This window comes from Anolis carolinensis, chromosome 4, assembly GCF_035594765.1.
Source record: "Anolis carolinensis isolate JA03-04 chromosome 4, rAnoCar3.1.pri, whole genome shotgun sequence".
NCBI classification, from domain to species: domain Eukaryota; kingdom Metazoa; phylum Chordata; class Lepidosauria; order Squamata; family Dactyloidae; genus Anolis; species Anolis carolinensis.
In genome coordinates this window covers 110,582,762-110,602,965 of record NC_085844.1, presented here as the reverse complement: position 1 = coordinate 110,602,965, position 20,204 = coordinate 110,582,762, and the positions used below count along the sequence as shown (strand labels likewise).

Genomic DNA, 20,204 nt, shown 5'->3' with positions numbered 1-20,204 from the left:
TTATTTTAATGTTTTCAAAAGAAATATCAGAAAACAACTCTTACAGCTCAAACCTCTCCACTTTTTTCTTGCAAACAAGTCCCAGTATTTGCAAGGAAAAAAACAGGGATTTGATTACTTCCGGTGGGACTTATCATGTATAAAAACCTGCATGTATTTCATTTTGAGCAATGTGTAATGGTTTGAACTCTTACCTGGAAGAAATAGGCAAAGTATACATACGTGGTATACTAAGGCCACTACAGGGTGTTTGAAAAAGAACTCCCTAGTTTTAATGTGTTTTACATTAAAACTAGGGAGTTCTTTTTCAAATACCCTGTACTTTAATTTTGAAACTTTCACTGACAGTATGCAGCTCTAGAAGTATATACTGAAGAAGAGTCACCTTGAGAGCTTCATCCATATTTATACTATTTATATTTATATTTATATTTATATTTATATCCTCTCTGTCCCTGAAACAAATTACATATCCCTGGTTTCCTTTCCATTGGGCATCAGAGGTTCTCATGGCTTAACAGCCCTCTTCCAACCCTCTGATCTGTGAGTATATGTTGTGAAAGTTCCTAACTGAGGTGTAATAGTAATGGAAACTAGAAAACCTGGGTTTGAATCCTCACTCAGTCACAAAAATCTATTTAGTTTCCTTGGGCATGGCACACTCTCTCAGTCTCAGAGGAAGGCAATGGCAAGCCCCCAGAACAAATCTTGCCAGGAAAATTCCCTGATAGGTTTGCTTTAGGGTTACAATAAGGCAGAAACAACTTGATACTCAATACTACCGGTGGAGTAGTGGGTTAAAGCCTTGTAACTTGAAGGTTGGGTTGCTGACCTGAAGGCTGCCAGGTTGCTGACCTGAAGGCTCCCACCCATGGAGAGCGCAGATGAGCTCCCTCTATCAGCTCCAGCTCCATGCGGAGACATGAGAGAAGCCTCCCACAAGGATGGTAAAAACATCAAAACATCTGGTGTTCCCTGGGCAACGTCCTTGCAGACTGCCAATTCTCTCACACAAGAAGCGACTCAGGTTGCTCCTGAAACGAAAAAAAAAAACAGACTCAATACTACTACTGCCACTATGAAGGACCTCACAGTAGTTTGCGTCCCTTAATTCTAGGTTCAACAATTCTGAACACCATAGTAATTATTAGGCTTGTACAATCCAGGTAAACCTTGATATGTTTCAGTGTCTCGGATTGCAGTAGGGGACCCAAATTGTTTTTTGGAAGATTCTGAAATTCAGGAGGACAGTAATCCATTTTTGATCCAGAAAGCCGAAAGATTTGTTTTCTATCTGGCCCACTGGTGGCAATTGGGTGGGGGTGGGGGCTTCCCTTCCCCTTCCCATCACTGTTTGTTCTTTCATCCTTCATTAAGACTTGGATTAAAAGCATCGAAGATAAGATACTGTTCTTTCTGTGATCCTTCTGTTTGTAGAGGAGACTGGGCTTGATGCCTCATTAAAGCTGTTTCTCCTTTAGAGGAGATAGTAGCTCCAGGCACATACCCTCTATCCCTGAAGCAGGCAGTTTTCCAAAGCATTTTAAGGAGGTTTCCTAGTTCCCCGAAAAGGAAGAGGGATCGACCTAGAGGCATCCTACCTGGGCTTCCTTTAAAAAGCTCTCTAATCTCTTGATTCGACTTTGGATTTAATGATTCATTAAAGCTGTTTTACTCTAGAGGAGACAGGAAATGCAGGCACTCTCTCTCCCTGCATCAGTCAGTTTTTCAATGTATTTTAAGGAAGCTTCAAAACAAGTTGAAGGCAAGCATCCATAACAAATTCGTGCAGAAATCTAGTAATTATGTGCTCATTATGGAATGTATTGTAATTTATCTTGCCTTGCAATTAAGATTTACCTTTCTACCTTACATATTTTACTATTCCAATTTCCCCATATCTCTTGGCTTTGCTAGTCATCCACACAGTACCTTTACCCCAGGACCTCCCAGTTCAAAATAGAGGGTGGCTAGATGACGCCAGCTGAAAACACAGGAAGAATCACTTTAAAGCACAAAAAAACCACAAGATTTAAAGTTGTGAGAATATCTGACTCTGGCCGGAAGATGTGCATATTTGAATCTCCATATGTTCCTGCACTCAGAAAATACAGGATTTAAAATGTTGGTTTGTTCCCGGGTTATAAATGTCAGTTCCTCATTTGTTCTATCATAAAAACATGGTGAAAGTTTATTAAATGGTGAAAGCTTTCTTGCTGCAGAGGAGGGACATTGTTAAATGGGTGGTGATGATGTCAAAGTTCTTGCCATTTACTAAACTTTCCCCACATTTTTTATGATAGAACCAATGAGGAACCAAGGAACATCACCTCATTCTTCCAGGCACGAATACACTGCCAAAAATGTCCTGACAGATGGCCATGCAGCCTCTGAATAATGATAAATAGTGATAAAATTCTGTTCCTGGTTTAAAAGTGTAATTTTCTGCTTAATTATGTAGCCCTTACTTTGAAAGTAGTAGTTGTACTCCAGAAACTTTGACTGTGTGCCATAAACTTTGTTAAATTGGTGGACGATTATTCCCTCTTGCCTTGACAAAGTTTTTGCCATTTAATAAACTTTCCCCACATTTTTATTATAGAACTAATGAGGAACCAACATGTATAACCTGGGAACAAATATAGTACCAGTGTTGCCCATATCTGCATCAACGCATTTAATTAATTAATTTTTTTAAAAAAAAAAACACCAGAATTTCTGGCAGATGTTCTGTGGCTATCTTGCAGGCTTCTAAGACAAAGCCATCTGTATGGATGTCAGAGGCAGAAATCCCAGGATCTACAGGTTTGTGTGTGGACCTGCTCTCAGGTCCCAGGTTTTTGTTTTTGTTTTTGTTTTTTTGCTCCTATTACAAAACCTATGATTTGGTGCTGTCTGGAAGCACCCTTAGTGGGAGGCAGCTATCCAGTCAGAAGTGGCTGTATTACATCTTATGTGTTGCATAGAATGATCCAAGAAAGTTCTCAAGGGTAGAATAGGCAGATGATAACATGGTCCATGTGGCAATGGTTGTGAAGGCAGATGAAGACTACAATAGATAAGATGCCACGAGTCATCATTGTATCTATGCCTTGGATTAGAACCTCTTTCTGTGAAGATTGTACATTGGTCGCCATGCACTGATCTGTCAAGGGTTCAAAACAGCTTCTGGAATTCTCTGATGTACAGCAGAATGGACTCTCCACTCTTTGCTGTGAAGGATTCTCCTCAGGAACAAGAGACAGCACAGACACAAAGCTGTTCATTCCAGCTAAAAGACTTTTCTTTCTTCAGTTGCAGCAATAGTAAAAAATACTAATACAGTATTTACAGTAACTACACAAACTCTCTTATCGCTTCATTGAACTCCAGCCCTCATTCAACTAACACAGGATTACTACAACCTATATACAACAGTCTCAGCACTGGCCACCACATTCTAATTACAATTACACCTGTGGTTAGAACTGAGACACTAAACTTGTTATCAGTTAAGAAATGCTGTATAACTTACATTTCCTGACATTACCCCCACACATAAAACAAATTCATGCACAGGCATTTTCTAACCAAAAATAATAAAAGTACCAAGGCAATCAAGAAGTGGCAACAGAAGCAGGACTGGGAAATCTAGAAGCCCCTAGTTATGGACCGGCCCATGGGTGGCGAGTATGAACTCAGTCGTTCCAACCCAAAACATTTGGAAGACAATAATACTTGATAATGAGTTATAACTTATGATGATGATCCCTTACCGGTATAGAAACTAGCCAGAGTTGTAGGCATATAGCTGAAGTTCAGAACTAAACAAGATTAGCACTGGTCAGGAAAAGAATTCTATAGTCTCAGACCCACCCCAGCATGAAGTATGCCAGGAATGCCTGCATGCATCCTGATACCTTTGACCTAACTAGCTATATTGTCCTTCTCTGGAACCCAGAAAGCTCCATATCCAGTCACCAGTGATCAGATTCAAGACAGGGAGCCCCGCACTTTCCAAATAGACAATGCAGTTAAGAAACAACAATAGGAACTACAAAATTACTGAATGGTACCTTTTTTACCAGGGAAAGTGTAAACTGGAATACACCTCTATTAACGCCCCTGGTATACCACAGCCCGGACTGTGGTGCAGGCTGGTGAGCAGCCAGCTGCAACCAGCTGCAACAAATCACTCTGACCAGGAGGTCATGAGTTCGAGGCCAGCTCGGAGCCTGCGTTTGTCTCTGTCTTTGTTCTATGTTAAGGCATTGAATGTTTGCCTTATATGTGTAATGTGATCCGCCCTGAGTCCCCTTCGGGGTGAGAAGGGCGGAATATAAATACTGTAAATAAATAAATAAATAAATAAATAAATAATATGCCTGATGTAAAGGGATGTTATGTGCATTTCATTCAATGAGGAGGAGCAAGACATCACAATATCTACATTGATTAGTACATCTGGGTCCAGTCTGGAGCAAAAATTATCTGGACTTGCCTTGAAGTGGCCATATACCCATCCCTGCTGTGGTTGTGGCCAAACCAAGATTGCTTCATTGAATTGTCACCTCATTGTCTATCCATGGGACACTTTTGCCCCATTTTTCCACTTTGTTGTGTGGCAAGGATAGGGCTTGCCATGCTCCATCACGTGATGCACGGCAGGCCGCACCCACATCTCTCCCAAAGTGGGGTGGAAGTGCTGAAAGGCACTTCCTCTACCACTATTGGGAAGAAAATGTAGATTGGGTAGCTCCAAATGATGAGGAAAAGGGCAATGGGGCAACACGTGTTAGTGCATTGCCACCCTTTCTCCCATCTAATGGGGATAGGGAACCAACCCGCCCTGTCTTGTCCCCACCATGTGATAGGGGAAGGAGAGGGGGCATGTGGGGCACCATGAGCTGCCTCATGCCCCTTCCCTTTCGCTCGTGCAATGTCATGGCCCAAAGGGGCCGTATGAAGAGGTCAAATGTTACCATCACCACTCCCAGGTATTTGCAGAGCTCCACTTGAATTCCTGGCAATCATAAGCACACTGTTCTGATATCAGCAGAGGTGCCCATGTGACCAGAAAGAAGGAGAGAGGTTTTTTTTGTTCGTATCAGGAGCAACCGGAGTTGTTTCTGGAGTGAGAGAATTGGCCGTCTGCAAGGACGTTGCCCAGGGGACGCCCAGATGTTTTGATGTTTTACCATCCTTGTGGGAGGCTTCTCTCATGTCCCCGCATGGAGCTGGAGCTGATAGAGGGAGCTCATCCGCACTCTCCCCGGGTGGGATTCAAACCTGGCAGCCTTCAGGTCAGTAACCCAACCTTCAACTCACAAGGCTTTTATCGCCTAGGCCACCGGAGGCTCCAGGAGAGAGTTGATCTCCCAACTTTCATCTTGGTCTCCTGGATACCTTTGCTGATGTCGCACGAGGCACCCGCAACATTCAGGAGATGCATCATTTTAGAAACTGGTCAGCTACCATATGATTTTTCACATTTGGGCTTTTTTTTTTTTTTGGTTTAAAAAAGTACATGCAAGAATGAGTCTTTTTGAAGACTCCCACAATTTGGGCAGAATACCATTTGCTTTTTATTGTTGTTATTATTATTTTGCAAATAGTATTTTAATTTTAAAAATTACTGTGAAAAAGCCACAAAATTATTGTTGTCCCAGCTAGTAGGAAGAAAACATTGGAAATGATTGATGTGTGTATGTTAACAACAAAATACTTAAGCGATTTACATCTCTAGTATTCCATTCACTTTTCCAAATGTGTTAATACTCCCAGTAATGACTGTGGTTACAATAACAATTTTACCAAGTAAATAACCAATAAATATCCCCTCATGTTGAATAAATATTATAGATATTGAAATGGCTGCAAAATAGATGGTTTTAGATTCAATTACTTTACAAGAATTGGAAGCACATCCTAGAATTATTTTCTGGACAAGCTACCAAATACATATTTATGTAACAGTGATATCTTTTGTTTTGCCATCTGTGATCCACAGTGACCAACTGTCTATTTAGTTAAATATTATGCTGAAGTTTAAAGCACATCTTGGTCCCCAGACAGCCACATTCCAACTCCCCAATATATTAATTTATGACAAGGATCATCAGCTTTAACTCAGTTAATTTTGAATCCCAAGAAGTGTCTGGAGAATTTCTATGGCTTTTCCCTCGATGCTAATTACTGGAGTTCTATATTTATAAAAGAGCTGGCACCTCATGAATTTCTCATTGTACTGATATCTTCATACATTCCTGCTATTTCCCTAAATATAGCACAACATTACAAGTAGTGCTAGAGATATGCATTAAAAATGAAGGTTAATAAATAAGTAAGACTGGTATTTGCTTACCAAAGTACAAAGCAAAGATTTTGTTTGCTGGTCCCCCTGTGATTTGGATATCTTAATACTACTTGCTTAATTATAGCTTAATTGAAAGGTGGATGAGCTATTATTATATAACAGATCATTCTAATTTGGTTTGCAAAATGTTGCACCTTTTCTTTCTTAATCAAAGGCATCTGAGAGAGAAAATATTTTGGAGCTCTGTTCTTTTTAAAGTGAATTATTATCCTATCAGCCTCTATATCTGTGTGGCAAACAGAAAAGAGAAGTGGGACATGCTGTAACCAAATGTGGTAGATATTCCAAACTATTAGAAAGAATGCTGCTCTTCAAGCAAACTTTTCATGAACGGATATGACTTCAGTATACAGATTGTTTATCCTTTATCCAAAATGTTTGGGACCAGATTCTTTTGGATTTTGAAATACTTGTGCATACATAATGAGATATCTTGGAGATGGAATTGAGACCTAAATACAAAATTCATGTATGTTTCACATATATCTTATATACATATCATGAAGGGAATTTAATACACAACATTGTATGCATGAAACAATGTTTGTGTACACTGAACAATTATAAAGAAAGATGTCATAATATCAGCCATCCATGTGGACATTTTTTTTTTAAAAAATGGAATACTTTGAGATTCCAGATAAGAGATACTCAATCTGTACTATACTCTACAGAGTAGAGATGGATAACAATGTTAGGGTGATGCGTGGCTCCAGTCTTCGTGGCCTAGATCACATCAAACATTTGGCCATGTGGTATAGGCCCCTGGCCCCAGTAATCTTAATTTTTGTGCACATTTTCTTTCAAACGCCTTGAAATACTCTGGCAAGTGTGACTAGGGTTCCAGTTAAAGTGTGACTGAGTTCCAGTTAATACAGTGTTTTTGAAAGTTTATGTTTCATACTCTTATCAACATGCAAATCAAATCAAATCATCCCTCATCTGTGACTGGAAGTTATTTTCATGCTTATTAGGAATGTATAACAGATTTGGATGATACCCAAAAACCAAAATTATCGATTAGTGTCCCCTTTCTGAGTAAGGCCTTGGAGTGTGTGGTGACCTCCCAACTCTGGATTATTTCTGGATGATATGGATTATCTAGATCAATTTCAGGCCTAGCTATGGAAGAAAGACATCTTTGGCTGCCTTGGTAAATGACCCCTGTAGAAACCTAGACAGGGTGTGTGTGTTCCTGTTGGTTCTCCTGGATCTCTAAGAAACTTTTGATACTTTTGAGACTTTTGATGGGTCGTCTCGCTGGGATGAGACTGGGATTCACTGTTTTACAGTGGCTCCGGTCCTTCCTGGAAGGCCGTACCCAGAAGTGTTCAAACACCCAACTGTTGACCTGTGGGTTCCTCAGGGTTTTCTGCTGTCTTCCATGCTGTTTGACATATACATGAAACCATTGGGCGAGATCAGCCAGAGGTTTGGAGTTCGGTGCCACCTATATGCAAATGATGTCCAACTCTACTACTCCTTTCCACCTAAAGCCAAGGAAGCTGTCTTGACCCTAAACCAGTGTCTGTCATCAGTAATGGACTAGATGAGGGCAAACAAATTGAAACTTAATCTAGACAAGAGAGAGGTACTCCTGGTCAATCGTAAAGCAGATCAGGGAATAGGGATCCAGTCTGTGCTGGATGGGGTCATACTCCCCCTGAAGACACTGGTCCACAGTTTGGGAGTCCTCCTGGACTCCATGCTGAATCTGGAAGCCCAAGTTTTGGTGGTGTCCAGGCGGGCCTTTGCACAATTAAAATGTGTGTGCCAACTGTGCCTGTTCCTTGAGAAGCCGGATCTGGCCATGGTGGTACCTGCCTTAGTTACAATCCGTCAGGATTACTGTAACGCGTTCTACATGGGTATGCCTAGGAAGAGTGCTCAGAAACTTCATCTTGTTCAAAGAGCTGCAGCCAGGTTGTGAACCGGGGCTGGCTACAGGGAGCGGACAACCCCCTGTTGCATCAGCTCTAGTGGCTGCCAGTCTGTTACTGGGCACAATTCAGTGTTGGTTATGACCTTTAAAGCCCTAGATGGTTCAGGTCCAGGCTATTTGGCCAACTGCATCTCCTTGTATGAACCTGCCCAGGACCTGAGATCTTCAGGAAAGGTCCTTCTCTTGGATCCACCTCCATCTCAAGCTGGTTTGGTGGGAACAAGAGAGAGGGCTTTCTCGGTGGCTGCCCCTCAACTCTGGGACTCCCTACCCAGGGAAACCAGAATGGTCCCCTCCCTGCTGCCCTTCTGGCAGCAAGTTAAAACCTTTTTTTTATTCAGGCAAACTTTTAAGGAAGAAGGTTTTTAAGATTGTCAGGGGCTGCTGTGATTTTAAAAGCTTATATGGTTTTAACCTGAATTAATATTGACGTTTAATACTGTTTCATTGTTTGTATATTTGTTTATTTTAAGCTGTATTGTAATGCTTTTAGTTGTGAGCCACTTTGAGTCTCTGTATGGAGAGAAAAAGTGGGATGATAATAATAATAATAATAATAATAATAATAATAATAATAATAAGAAGAAGAAGAAGAAGAAGAAGAAGAAGATTGCTTCATTGTCATTTTGCTTCTCAACAAAGTTTCTATAAATTAACTTAAACAGGATTCCATTAGAGTGGTATTTGTGATTCTGAAATGTAAAGAGAAATAACAACTTTTAATTTTGAGAAAAGTTTGAGCAAGAAAGGGAATTGAGTGGCAGACAGACCCACTTTTTCACCTAAGAGGACGTTTTATAAAAGGGTGGCTAATCACTGAGCCTCCACTGTGAAATATTGAGACCAGAGACTGATATATGGATGGGGTAAAGGACCATTTATTGACCTAAATGTTTGTTAGACATTTCCTGAGCAATTCACTATTTGGGGCAAGCAATCTGATGTGGGTAATTTGCCAAGGTACAGGTATCAACCCATGATCACCTCTTCAGCACACCCCTGGGTGAACACCTAGCTCCAAGGGTTACTCTTCATGGGTTACTCACCCAGGCAGTCATAACCAAAGAGTCAACCCAGGGCATTCTCTTAAAAGCCACAAAACCTTACCAGAGATATCTACCCACCACTACCCTGACCAATCCCAAGGGGAGTCTCTTTCCCAGTCCACAAGCCAAAGAATTTAGACCATCTCTTCACCAAAGGTGGATACCAAAGTGAACCCGGATGACTACTCCACTTCTTTCCTGCCAGTAACAACCTATAATGAAGACACCACCCTGAATAAAACTCCTTGCTCCATATTGATATGGGTTAGGAAAGAGGGGGTCCTCAGTGGGGAGTCCCTACCTAGCCCTAAACGTGACTGAAATCCACCCGTATCGTATTGAGGCTAGATCTGGATGGAAAGCAAGAGACCAATGAGTGGGGCTGGCTGCCTCTGAACCAAACAAACCAACCGGACCAGCCAAAGACATTTTTTGAAAACCCATCCATGCAAGCCATATATGTGTGTGTGTGTATGATTTCATCTCACATTCTGTTGCTGTGATAATTGGATTTTGAAAAAAAAATTGGCTTGTTGTGGAAACAAGGATTGGTGAGAAATCTTCAATTGAGATACGTTTTCCCCATGATAACTCTTTCAGGTACAAATCTCCTTTTCTAGGGGTAGATTTCTCTCACTTCCTATTGCCTCACTCTCTTCTATGAGTTGTTTGTAAGTCGAATATTTGTAACTCGGAGACTGCTTGTAGTACAAACAGTTGTGCTAACAAGTAAGGACTTGTCCTGTATCACTTCTTCTGAAACCAGGCAGCACTGACTATCTTATAAGAAGCAACCCACCCTATCTATCCCTTCCATTTTTGTCAAGAATAAACCCACTCAAACAGTACACATATGTACACACAGTTCCATTTGTAAAGAAATACCTTAACATTACATCCCCCCTACACATACTGTGGTCAATTGCTTGTAATCTGGCAGTTATAATCTCTTCCTTAGGAATTAGAATTGCCCCAGATTTTGTCCATATCTGATAAAGACCAAAACTTGTTCCCATTTTTGAATATCCAGTTAAAGCAAAATAAGAAAAAAAATAATCAGACCAGTTCCAAATTGCTCTGAATGCAAGAGGGATGTTTTCAAGGCACAAAACTTATATTGCATCACTGTTTGCCCATAATATTGTGGGTGCTTTGCAAGTTTCCTGTTGTTCTTTCATTTGTTCCTTTCCCTCCTTCCACTACTCAAGGTGAATTGATGTCAAGAGTGATACATTAGAACTAATACTAATGTATTCTTATGGAGGAAATGAAGGACAGTTAGTTAAATACAAATCGACTGAAGGAAAATAAATGACAGTCTTCAAGTTATGTCAGTTAGAATTACATGGTTTTCACTCATGCATGGTGTTCCAGGATCCAGGACTCCAATTATATATATACACACAAGCACACAAATATTTTATGATACGACAGAACTAGTTGTGCATTAATTTTTAAAAATATTTAGATTTTAAAAATACATTCCAACATCCACTTCAAAATACAGAATAAATGGTAGGGACAAGCAATGTGTTCCAGATTTCAGCATTATGTCACACAGACATAAAATTAATCCAAGTATTACAGCTCATCTGCATCTTGGGAAAGTGCCATTAATTTAACACATTTTAATAATGAGTATGGTTTGTACATTTTACATTGTTTTTTTAAGAATCTTGGCAGATGTCAAATTACACCTAGTGTGACTTTTTTAAAGTTTCAAATCCTCCCCAATTAATTTGCTTTTCATATTTTCATCTCATTTTTATTTTTGACAGAAGAACGAAGCCTGAGTAGACACATAGATGTAAATCAGAATACATTGGGGACATGCTAAGATTTTGGGGCTATATAAGCCCTTCCCTAGTATCTTCTAGGGTTGTGCGTGGATATCGTTTCCTGTTTCCTTCAGTACCTTCAGTACTTCAGGAACCTATAATGGTAAAGGCCCTCCTGGTACTAAAACTCACCCAACATGAAAATAAGCAGGAGCCGAACTTGGCTCATCCTCCCCTATTCGGCATTACAGTTGAATCTTTTTGATTTTCCTTTATTTTCCTGACTCTTATTTAGTGGAACTGACTGGGAGTTGGGGACCTGAGGGATGTGGATGGGGTATGCATGCATGCGCTTGGGGGCTTGGAGATGAGAGCCACCCTTTTACCTTCTTTTTCTCCTTCCCTTCCTCAGAAAATACTTCTAAAAGATAATAATAATTAAAAGCAATCCCAGCAAACAAAAAGAAAAGTCTACCTCTCTTCTAGAGTAGAAGTAGAAACAGCTTTAAGGAAACAAAATTGGCAAGCAGAAAATAAATTGCAGGCACTGAAAACAGAGTGGCTTTTTATGGTTGTCCAGCTACAACCTACTGAGCTACATGTCCTACCTCTTCCTTTCCTGGACCTCCTTAAATGCCTCTTGGAAAGCTGTGTGGTGTGCTGGTGCTGTTGAGAGAAAGAATGTGAACCTGCCTCTTCTGCAGCTGCACCTCTCCTCTAGAGCTTTAAGAACAAGAAGCTTCCTTAAAGCACACATGCCTGTCTGCAGCTGAGCACCTCTCCTCTAGAGTAGAAAAACAGCTCCAAACTAGAAGCCTCCTTAAAGCACGTGTCTGCCTGCAGCCAAATGTCTCTCCTTTAGAATATTCTATGGTTTAAACCATTGTTATTTTATAACCATAAAGCTATCTTATGTCAAACTATGCTTAGTAAAGCTAATATTGATACTTGAGCAGATGTATCCCATTATCAGGTGCAGCCTCCTTAAAGTGTGTGCACCTGTCTGCAGCTGAGTGCCTCTCCTCTAGAGTAGAAAACAAGAAGCCCCCTTAAAGCCCACACCCACATGCTGCTAAGTGCCTCTCCTCTAGAGAAGAAACAGGTAAGAGGCCTCCTTATAGGACGTGTGCCTGTCAGCAGCCAAACACCTCTCCTCTAGAATAGAAACAAACAGCTTAAGTGCCTAAAATGATGGGAAGGGGAGCCTGGAAAGCCTCCTTCTATAATAGACCATTCCAAAATGGATCTTTCAGCATCCCCAGTGCAAAAACAGATATCTGCCCTTCTGTATTCGGGAGGCTTCCAAAAACTGATTGGAACCCCTGCCTAAAGCTGGGATACGAAATGGCTCATGGTTTACCCATATTGCACAAGCCTGGTATCTTCCATATATAAAGAGCTTGGAAATATGGTACATAGAATATCTTGGATTCTACATAAGGCAGTGCAGGATCAACAACATAATCAGAAACCTTTCCTGATTCCAGACATTCAATGTTCCCCATCAATACACATGCACAAAAACTATTCTATAAACAAGAACAAATAGTGAAATCATGTCACATAGCACCTGATAATGAGATATATCTGCTAAAGTATCAATATTAGCTTTGCTAAGCATGGTCTGACATGAGATAGCTTTATGGTTATAAAACAACAAAGGTTTAAACCATAGAATCAATAAGTCAGTTTCATTTTATTTCTCCCTTAGTGTGCAACTGTAAAGCATTTCTATAAAAATAATTATTTTCATATTTTTATATATATTGAAAATATTTTGTATCACAAAATACACATTTTATACATCTATCTAACTTATGTCAACATTCATTTTATAGAATGTGTTTGATCCTAAAATGTAGGTAAAGATAAAGATTTTCCTCTGACGTTAAGTCCAGTCATGTCTGACTCTGGGGGTTGGTGCTCATCTCCATTTCTAAGCCGAAGAGTCGGCGTTGTCCGTAGACACCTCCAAGGTCATGTGGCCGGCATGACTGCATGGAGTGCCATTACCTTCCCGCAGGAGCGGTACCTATTGATCTATTCACATTGGCATGTTTTCAAACTTCTAGTTTGGCAGAAGCTAGAGTTAACAGCGGACGCTCACTCCACTCCCGTGATTTGAACCTGTGACCTTTCGGTCTGCAAGTTCAGCAGCTCAGTGCTTTAACACACTTCGCCACTGGGGTTCCTACCTAAAATGTACAATTCTTTTAAAACTGAAATCTTCGTCACAAAATTCAGAAAAGTATGCTGAAGAATAATTACGAGTTGGTGCCTATGATAGGCTGAGGTTCCCCAAGAATGACTTCATAATCATTCTTCAAACAATAAACACTTGGTTACAGGAAAGGAGATTCCACCTGAACATCAGGAAGAACTTCCTCACTGTGAGAGCTGTTCGACAGTGGAACTCTCTCCCCCAGGCCGTGGTGGAGGCTCCTTCTTTGGAGGCTTTTAAGCAGAGGCTGGATGGCCATCTGTCGGGGGTGTTTTGAATGCGATTTCCTGCTTCTTAGCAGGGGGTTGGACTGGATGGCCCATGAGGTCTCTTCCAACTCTACTATTCTATGATTCTATGATTCTACATTCTAGAATCTAACATGCAACTTTAAAAGAAACAACAATTGATGGATAGTGAAGTCACCTCATTTGTGGTTGACTCAAAGCATAACATACCCCATTTAATATAATCTCCTGAGCTATGTCTAGCATTTTAAAATGTTGAGTGAACTGTCATGTGGATGATATAGTAAAAGAACATTTTTGTGCAGCCAACAGATGAAGCCTTAGGTTCACTAGGGAAGGGAGAGTATTGAATGTCCCATGGTGAAGACCAGAGTTAGTTGGGGCCAGTTAGCTTCACTGGCCCCAATCATGTGATGATGTGTGAATCAACAGCCCATTTAAGACCATGCCACCCCTTCTGAGTTCCAGTGACCCACCATTCCACCCTAAGGACAGTGTGCATATAAACTTATCACATAAAGGCCAGGTAGGATTTTCCCCCTTAAAGTATTCTTCTGGTTGCCTATTCCATACAGTTTCAACTTGGTGTAATAATAAGGTTTACATAACATGGTAAAGGTGACATAGGTGGCACTGTGCTATCCCCTTTAGGGGATTAAAGGTTGACTTCCATAACATTCATGAATTTTGGGGGGTTCCCAAAGGGGGCTACCCTTGGGGCTAGAATGAGGGTTCTCACTCTTGAAAAATTCTGAGGTTTGGGAGGGAATCCCCTCAAAATAGCCTTCCAGTGAAGATTGGCTGAGAGGTGCAGCCAAAGAATTATGGGTGGCCTCTGGAATCTATGATGTTCATATGTCCTAGGAAGTGGTTAGAGGGAGTGACACCTGGCCAAGGGACAGTTCTTACTAGATGATAATCCAAGAGTTATATTTTTACAGGTTATTCCAGAAATTTTAAATAAATAAAGGGGTCAGGAGTTAGACCATTAGAACAAGTTTCCTGTATCTGGTCTCTTTATTTCATGGTGGAAGTTCAAAAAGTCCTCTAAATGTTTTCTAAGTCTTTCAGTCATATGGAAGAGCTCCTAGACATTACTAGTTACCATTGCTGATCTTCTTTCTCCCTGGTTGCGTGGGTACATTTGCTGATGTTCAGGAGCTCTCTGGAGATCTGTAGCTATCCCCTGCCATGGCAAGGGTGACACAGCCTTAATCCTTTCCCATAAGAGATGGTAGCACTGACCCTTGTGCACAACAGACAAGATGCATTGGAGCTAGTGTGCTGTCCACACACTACCTGATCTGCAGAGCTACTCCAAAGTTTCAAGAAAACTCTGGTACATTCTCTGGCTTTACTTAATGTGGGACTAAACTGCCGCAAGGCTAGTTTACTCTACATTAAAGACTAGATGTCATTTGGATTTCCAGGAGTGACTTCTGGTTCACTTTGTGTCTTAAAGTTAGTGTAGACAACCCCTGATTGAAAAAATTAGGTCTCTACCCGGGAGGACAATGAACTTAAACACAACATGACTCTAACAAAGTTGATTTACAACTCAACAATTACAGAGCTACAATGACACAGTAGTCTAAACAAAAATTCGATTCTGTTTACTAAGCTGTAATTGCAATTTTGAGAAATTATATATACAAGATAAATTTATGACTTTCATCTGACTGCAAAAAACTTCCAACTATGAAGTGATTTAATTGATTTATAGTGCATTTACTTGTCTTGGGAAACAGCATTCTCAATCAAATGCTAGTTTTCTCTGATTGTAAGCTATTTAGAATTTCTACACATAGAAAAAAATAAAATACAATGAAATCTACATAATAGAAACTAAATTAGTTTACAGTTAATATCACCCCCACTAATGTTAAGCAGTTATCTACTAAAATATTTCTGCCTCTAGGATTATCATGAAATACAATCAGTATGGTAGATCTCCTTCAGAAAAATCCACTTTTGTAATCATTTATATGTATGCTGTATCTTCAAATTGGTTGTCATTCATTGCAAATGCATCTCTTAAAATGAATACCCTTGTCAAAGATGTAAAAGTGCAGATCTTAATGAGTACCAAACAAATGTGCATAGAAACTCTGGAAGACTACTAGGTTTTAAGGAGGCAGCATCATTTCATGATTGTGTCATTAAACATAAATAGACAGGGATGGATGAATCTGTTTTCAGTCAAGTCCTACAATGCTTTCTCTCAAAATTCTATCACATTCATTGCCACATTTATATGTATCTATTAGGGATGTGTATAATTCCATTTCTAATTAATTTTTCAGATCAAATGTATTAAATTTGAGCATACAAATCGATATTAGAAACATGCAGGAAATATGGGGAAAATTTCAGAAATGAAACACTCTCCAGTAATTTTTGTTAAGATTCTGTAACAATTGGATGCCTCCCTCGGTCAATTTAATTTTCAGTATAAGGATTAAGCAACGTTGGTAAAGCCACAAGAACATAAAGTGTTTAAAAAAACCAATCCTTTCTCTTTGGCCCGATCACCATAAGGAAGGCACTGTGGACAAAATTAGCAAAGTTAATTGGTGTGATAATGAGAACAGTATTCTTAAAACTGTAGTTTGAAACAGCGAGGCCCCCTGTGACAGAGAATGCAAAAGGCCCTGCCTTAAACTACATTTCCCAGAATGCAGTTCTCAGCATCTGAAAACCCCCATGGCACCAGCTGTTTAAAGTCAATCTAGTAATAATAAATAAAATTATTGAATCTGCAAAGAGGGCTTAAGTAAGTAAGTAATAGTATATATCTGTGGCAAATTGAAGTTATGTAGTTGTGTGTCATAAAGACAGGCATTCAAGGGGATTACTGTTGTCATTTTTTTGGGAGATAAATTAAATTGGTTTTGTCTAAACTTTTAAAAATCCCCCAAAATCTGTAGATGTGTGAATCTTTCTGAAATTTCTGGGGATAGTTTTCTTGGGCATTGCATATAAATTCCAAGTAGATAGATTACGGTTTGTTTGTTTTTTTTAAATGTTGCTTATAAAAACATTGAAAATTTCCCAGAAGTTAGTGGATAAGTGAAACATTCTGAAATTTTGTGGGCTAACAATGGTAAATGTGTTCTACCATTGTAGCAAGTTTCACTCCAATTGCTTTAAAAATGAGGAAAAGAGCCCCTAATGTTTTCCCAATTATAGTAATTATGTGCATGCACAATTACTGTTATGAAATAGTAATTTTTGTTACTCTCATTATAATTTTGTTAATCTCAATTCAAGGTGCAGGTCATTACCTACAAAGGCCTAAATGGTTTGGGACCCACCTACCTTCGTGACCGCATTTCCCCCAATGAACCTGCATGATCTCTTTGCTCGTTGGGGGAGGCCCTCCTCTCGCTCCCACCACCGTCACAGTTGCGGTTGGTGGGGACGAGGGAGAGGGCCTTCCCTGTTGTGGCCCCCTGGCTCTGGAACTTGCTCCCTAAGGAGATTAGGCAGGCCCCCACCCTTCTCTCCTTTCGAAAGAGCCTAAAAACATGGCTATTCCAGCAGGCCTTTGAAAATTAATCTAGTAAGATTGACCAGTTGCCTTTCACTAATAATCCCGTTTGTACACCTCTCCTAGCACTTTTGATGGCTATGACACTTTGGATAACCACTCCCCCCTGATGATATCAACATAATTAGCACTTTAGCCCAGTTTCCTACAGATCTTATCCCTGATTTTATCATGATGTATTGTATGTGTTTTTATAATTTGTTTTATTGTTGTTTGATTTGATTTGTTTTACTGCTTGTTTTTATATTGTCGTGACCGGGCTTGGCCCCATGTAAGCCGCCCTGAGTCCCTTCAGGGAGATGGGGCTGGGTATAAGAATAAAATTATTATCATTATCATTATCATTATCATTATTATTATAGTAATGAAATTTTCACTAAGCATACTTAGGAAACACTTTAGAAATAAAGTGCCACTCTCCTTTTATAATGACTTTTGAACCATTTTTGTAATGGATTGCACATTTCTAATATCTATCTATCCACGGCCTCAAGCATAGATGCTTTTCCCACCTCCTAGGTCCAACAATCTAAAATGACCACTTCAGCGCACTATCCTTTACCAAAAGGTACCAAGGTGAACCCAAAAGCTTCTTCCCCACACTACCTGCCAGTTAAAGCTGATTTATAGGCACTGCCCATAGGCAATTGCTGAAGTCCCCTAGATACTGTATGTGGTAGGATTCAGAACAAAAAAAAAACAACAGGCAAAGAGGGGAAAATGTCTCCCCACCCCTGAAATGACCAAAAAAATTCACATTACACTTGAGGTCAAAATGTTGAACCTCTGACTCTACCCTTATCATTTGCAGCACATTGGTGCACCACACCAACAACCTTTTGCCTTTATCCATGGAGATCATCAAGCACATATCTTTCCCTGAAGCAAAGCATCCTCCTCCTTGCAAGTACAGTAATGGTGCTGCTGCACACATACACACACATGCATGCACATTTTTTTAAAATTTTCCGTTTCCATGGAATTATTGATTAAATTATTGAAAATAACGCTTATTACTGATGTCAGAAAGCAAATGAGAAATAGAATGGAATTGATTTTAGAACACCATACCTCTGTGTAACATTTCCTCCTCCATGGGGAATGGGATAACATACCCCCTCAATCTCTAATGTTTAGTAATGAAGCAAAATCTAAAAGGAAGGGCCATGATCAGGGTGTCCTCTATACCCAAGTTTCCACATGATCAAGCCAGGAGAAGAAGGTCTATGCAGAATCTAGTCCTAGATAACCATCCACTAGTAGCCTGAGTAGCCAAACAGAGACCTCGAGTTATTTCTTATGGTTTCAGGGGCCTTTCACTCCTTCCTTCTTCCTTCCATTTACCTCCTGTGTAGACTGATGGATCTCCTTTATTTCACTGCCATTTCCTCCTCCTGTAGCAGTTTTTCCAGACTAAGCCAAATCCAGCATTCTCTCCCCAGTCTGTCTGCTTTTGTCTACCACTGTTTTCACTTCCCTGGACAGAGCCTAATTTTTATACCTGTGCTTCACCCCTGGCTGCTGAATTATCAATTTTTCTCAGTTGCAGAGTGGCAGATCAATTGCATATCGGCCAGGATTCTTCTCATCACTGATCAGCACAGCAGTTTACAGCTTTCCTAGCTTGGCAGAAGCATCAGGAGAGGAGGATAGTAGTGTGTGGTCCCTGATACACCCTCACACAACAAAAAGAAATCAACAATTAGACATGGAGCTATGAACAAGAAGTAATTAAATTTGGGGAAAAGCAGAATCCCAGATACTGAAGAAACCAGGCAAATCACAAAGGAGACAGCAGCTGCCCCAAAGCATGTGTTAGGTGGATGTCTCTTAATAACTAATCCTGAAATAACAAGACCAGACATATGAAATTGGATGAAATAAGAGCAACCTGATTTGATCTATGTACTATTTAAGTTTACAAGCTTGAAAATGTGTTAGCGAAGAGGAGCAACTTAGTTGGGGTCTCCATTGGGGCAGGTGTCTACCTGCAACATACCTCTTCAGTCTTCTCTTGGGCAAAAAAAAAATCCAGTCTTCTGGGTTGCTAACTCCAGATGGTCATATTTTGTAAGACAGACTTAGAGAACTTTCACCCCCATCCTGTGCACAAGCTATAGAATTCAAAAAGGGAGAGCAAACCCCATGTCAGCTCAAAAGTCAGGTTTCTTCCCAGCTACCAAGTCCCAGAATTCAAGGAGACCATATCAGAACCCCACTTTTCACTCAAAGGGTGCCAAGGTATGCACTGACTTCAAGTTGTCTGTCACTGCAGTCTATTTAAAGAATCTACCTTGAAGGCAATTCCCCAGTACTCCAGAAACAGTATGGGGTTAGTGATCTCCACCAAAGAGATGGGCATGATCTACTTGGATCCAATAAGCAACCAGATAAAGTCAGGCTGCACTGAGAGCAGGATGGTGGTCATGCAAATTCAAAGAAGGCCCATGTGAAGGCTGCCAAGATTTAAATAAGCTCTGTCTCTACCCTCCACATTTGTTTAGTCTATGTGTGTGCACCAAACCAATTTTAATAGACTTCTATCCAGGGAAATCATCAAAACATTTTTTTACCCATAGCACCCATTGCTTGCAATCTTGAGTTTGAATTCATCTGACTATGGTATGCTAAGATCATAACACTGTTTCTCAGCATTGCCATCTGGGATATCTTCCCATATGAACAGTAAGAGCATCAAATCTGTATGCTTTGACCTTGTTTTGTATGAATATGCCCTATTTATTTCACTTGAAGTTACCAGTCTATTTGTTACTGTTAAAACTGTGCTATTTTCTCTGTAGCAAATGAGCAGCAGACAGATAATTTGTGGATTTCAGACCAGAAACTACATCAAAAAGCAAAGATGACCCTACAGCTTCTCCTATCACTCCAGCAGCAAATCATAAAGACTAAGCAGCTGGCATATAATACAGTTTTTATAATTAGCATTTCTTGTACCTGATTAGAATTTGGATGAAGTAAAAACCCACCAATATTCCTAGCTGATCTTCAAGGATTCCAGAGGGAGATGGAAATGGGACATTTCCCTGGAAGACTTTGCATA

At 40.1% G+C, this 20,204-nt stretch overlaps 1 long non-coding RNA gene across 1 annotated transcript in view; it reads right to left on the bottom strand.

Annotated features, from left to right (window-relative positions):
• LOC103279392 (uncharacterized) overlaps positions 1-13,174 on the bottom strand; it is a 62,583-nt gene extending 49,409 nt beyond the window's left edge. The window contains exon 1 of the long non-coding RNA XR_506750.2: positions 11,730-13,174. This is a non-coding gene — a long non-coding RNA (uncharacterized LOC103279392). The remainder of the gene's footprint in view (positions 1-11,729) is intronic.
• Between the last annotated feature and the right edge of the window lie 7,030 nt (positions 13,175-20,204).